A 4,108-nucleotide genomic window follows, 5' to 3' on the forward strand; every position below is an offset into this window, starting at 1 on the left:
TCCTATTGTTATAGTCACTGTGTATATATTTTCTTCTGCTTACTTCAATATAAATAAGTTCATTTTATTTTTCCCATAATTCTGAGTTTTTTATATTAACACCACATCAATCTACCAGAATTTGTCTACCTACTGTGAAATAGATCAGCATTTACTTTTGTTTCTAGATCATTAATAACACACAAACACATGCATACACACACACGAATATGTTGCATATTAATATGTTGATGTATATGGTATCTTTAAGTTTCAGACATCCCTGGGGTATATTTCTATCAGTAGGATTCCTGGATTGAATGGTATGGGCATTTTTTTTTTCTGGTCAGAATCTTACTCAGGCTAGTCCCCTTATATTTTATGTATGATTTTAGAGCAAAGTGGGGGACATTTGGAGGATCAAACAGTAAACAAAAAAGTTTTACTTAGCTAAGCATAGAAAACTCCGCACAAAAAGAATAATTAACAACATTAATAATAACAATAATTAACAATTATATAGAACCTTAAGTTTTGCAAAGCGCTTCTATAGTTTTTTTTTATAAGCAGATTCCTTATTTTAATATGGAAATGAGTCCCGTCATCATGGTAGGAAATGGTACCTCATTCATCTGTGAGACATCCATCATATCTGAAGGGCTCCTACTTTATCAGGAAAAGTCTTTTTTTCTTTAATGCCTTTAGGTGACTAATCAGTTACATAATAATACCTTATAGAAGCTATATTAATAACTATGTGGCTATTTGCCCATTGTGCCAATTATGTTTTGGATATATCTTCCTTGCATTTTAGAGAAGGAACATCCTGACCTATGTGGTTAGCAGGAGGACCTAGAGGTTGAGGGAATTCTGATAAATATTTATCCTATCAAACATTTTCATCATTTTTTAGTATAATTCCAAATTCCTTTCAAGAATGGTTGAAATAGTGTTTCCTTTGGCAGCACATATACTAAAACTGGAATGATACAGAGAAGATTAGCATGGTCTCTGCTCAAGGATGACATGCAGATTCATGAAGTGTTCCATATTTTTCAGCCTTGGGTGGGGGGGGGAAGTTGGGGGAGGTGATAGAGGTGCGAGAAATTTTAGAACACAAAAGCTTGTGGAACTGAATGTTGTAAACTAAAAGCAAATTAATTAATTAATTAATTAAAAAATAAGAATGGTTGAAATAATTCTAAGCTCCACCAATGATATATTAATGTTCCTATCTTTCTACAGGCTCTCTAGCATTGTCTCCATATTTTTGTCATCTTTAACAATTTGCTGAGCTTAAGATGAAACATCAAAGTTACTTTGAATTGTATTTATATTCTCATTAGTGATTTGGAATAATCTTTCATGTGGTTATTAATAATTTGTAGTTCTTTTGAGAACTGTTTATTCATTTCCTTTAACCACTGGGGGATATCTACTAGGTCTCAGTATCTTGGGATATAATTTGTATAAAACTAGTGATGTGCATTCATTTCAGAAGCTGAGTTCTCTTGCTATTTATTGCCTTATTCATCTTGAGTTTTGCATCCCCTTTAACACTATAAAAATTTTGTCCTTTCCTGTCAATCTTCTTTTGTTAGAAAAGTAAGTGCTAAGTAAGTCTGGCTTCCCTCCATTATCATATTTCATCCACACTGAGTAGTGAACTTATCCCTGCTTTTATCCTTCTCTTTTCACCAATATGCCTTTTACAAATCCTCTTTATTTTATTATTTATTTATAGCCTCAGTTCATTCTAACGTTCAAAGTTTTAAAATCTATTCTTATAGGATTGTATAAGCTTTCATCCTTTATTAGCCCTCCTTGCATATCTTTTAAAAATTGATATATTTTTGTTTTTATATCAGTTTTACTTGCAAGTATATTCCCTTCCCTCATTTGTCCAGTGAGTCATCCTTTTATATTTCCATCTTGAAAATATAAACTGATCAATGAGTTATATATAATCCATATCTGTAACTTAATATAATTTCTTCCAACTTTCTTCCTCATTAGAACTATTTCTATTTTTGTCTTCAAAATTTTATTCTCGGGGAGTCAAGGGGGTGCAATTAATAGAACACAGAGCCTGGAGTCAGGAGGATCTGAGTTCAAATCTGGCCTCAGACACTTGACACAATAGCCATGTGACTTTGGACAAGTCACTTAAACCCAATTGCCCTCCAAAAAGAAAAAAAAAATACCTATTCTTAAGAGTTTTCCAACCCTCTGAGGAAGACTTTCCCTCTATAATGTTAGACCAGGGGATAATACCTAACCTTTAACTTGTCATGATAAAATAATCTGTGATAAAGAGAACTGAGGCACAAAGTTCCTAAGCATGATCAATTTATTAATGAGGGTAACGATTATCAATAAAAGGGATCTATGGTTCCTCAGTAGGCAAGGATGTATCCAACAGAGTAACTCCTTTATATATTTGGTTGCATAAGGTACCAGAAGTCATCAAGTGAGGCAAACTATACTAAGACTATGATGAACTGTGATAAACTAAGACACAGAGATGGAGTGTTGGCTGACTTTGCTTGTCTTGATTCAGAGTCTGTGTGTGTGTGCATGCGCATGCACAAGGGTGTGTGTGTGTGTGGGGGGGGGGGTACAGGGATGGAAATTCCATAACCCCGGGGAACAGGGAAAACAGACTTGACTCACATTCCCTGGAAATTCTCAGAACAAACAAATATCCTATGATCAGATTTACTTATTCATCCCCATTGTCAGCAAAAACTTACAGATTTGAGTTTTGTGGTTGGGTTTTAACTCATAGGAATAGGGAAATTAAATGCTTACATATTTTACCAATAAGCACTATATAGTCAAGTCTGAATTTGATTCACAATTATTGATTCTGATTAGATACACTGATTAGATACAATTATTAATAATTAATCAAATAATAAAATATAAAGTGGGGTAACAATTTCCAACTCCACAAAATGAATGTATTAAATTTAAAAATCTGCTATTTAAGAATTTAAAATCTGCTATCCCTAAGTCTTGAATGAATGGCAGATAAATCCTGGAATTTATCTATTGTGAATTATAGGACAAACTACTCTCTTTCCATCAATGTTCCTTTTTTGTAAACATCCTGGGCAGAATCAATTAGTGTTTAGCAATTCTGTTCCCACTTCTTTATCTTACAAGGATTCAAGATAAATTTAAGGGAAACCAAGATTTTATTGGTTGCTCTAGATTTGTCTGTGAGATAGATCAAGCCAATATCCAAATAACCAATATGCCTCATCATTACTGTATCATTCCTCCGTGCAAAATGAGCAGTCTGTTTCACACTACCTTCATCCATTTCTTCTTTCTGTTCAGGTGACCTACGGGATTACCAGGATAATATCGTATATGTTTCTCCCTGCGTTGATCTGTATACAAATGTTATCCATTGTGTATGACAAGTGAAAAACTCCAACACAGAGAGTTTCTAGGTAGTTAATAATCAATTTATAAGTAGGCTAGCTGCCAATCAATAAACTGATTGTCAGTGGTTTCTTTAAGTAACCAAAGCAATAAATACAGAGAGCCTGAAAGCTTTAAATATATTTTTAAAGGAAAGGCCCCTGACAAGTGAAAAAAAAATCTGGTGGACATTTAATGAGGAGGTGGGCTAGAAGTCTTCAACTCCTCATGCTGAAAACATGGCTTCATCAAGAGACTCAGCCATATCCTGCAATCTGGACAGGGAGATCCATCTCCATCCAAACCACTCTGGTACATTTTCTCCTTCATGAGCTGGATCACCCCAAACTCTAATGAATACAAGGATAGGGACTCTTTTCTTTGGGGGCAAGAATTCAGCTAGACCAGGAAGACCTCTGGCCTCAGACACTTAACACCCACAGAAAAAGACCAGCCATGTAACCTTGGGCAAGTTACTTAACCCCAATTGCCCTCCAAAAAGCAAAAAACAAAAAAAAAGAATTCAGCTAGACTAGAGTGTGTTTACACTTCAGAAGTAAGATCTAGTTGGGTAGAGTTCCACCCAAGATTGAAAAGCATGTACCTTGAGGGCTAAGACAAACTCATCAATCAATCAGGTGCATCAGAGACTACCCTTTTTTCTTTCTTTTCTTTTTCTTTTTTTTTGGGGGGGGGG

At 34.7% G+C, this 4,108-nt stretch overlaps 1 non-coding gene across 1 annotated transcript; it reads left to right on the top strand.

Moving 5' to 3' along the window:
* The first annotated feature begins 928 nt into the window (after positions 1-928).
* On the top strand, positions 929-1,035 carry LOC138172892 (U6 spliceosomal RNA). Its single transcript, XR_011171260.1, has one exon. It is a non-coding gene; the product is annotated as a U6 spliceosomal RNA (small nuclear RNA).
* Positions 1,036-4,108: the final 3,073 nt, after the last annotated feature.

This window comes from Petaurus breviceps, unplaced genomic scaffold (assembly GCF_028583685.1).
Source record: "Petaurus breviceps papuanus isolate PSGF00001 unplaced genomic scaffold, PetGlider_PUasm1.0 551, whole genome shotgun sequence".
In the NCBI taxonomy this organism is placed as follows: domain Eukaryota; kingdom Metazoa; phylum Chordata; class Mammalia; order Diprotodontia; family Petauridae; genus Petaurus; species Petaurus breviceps.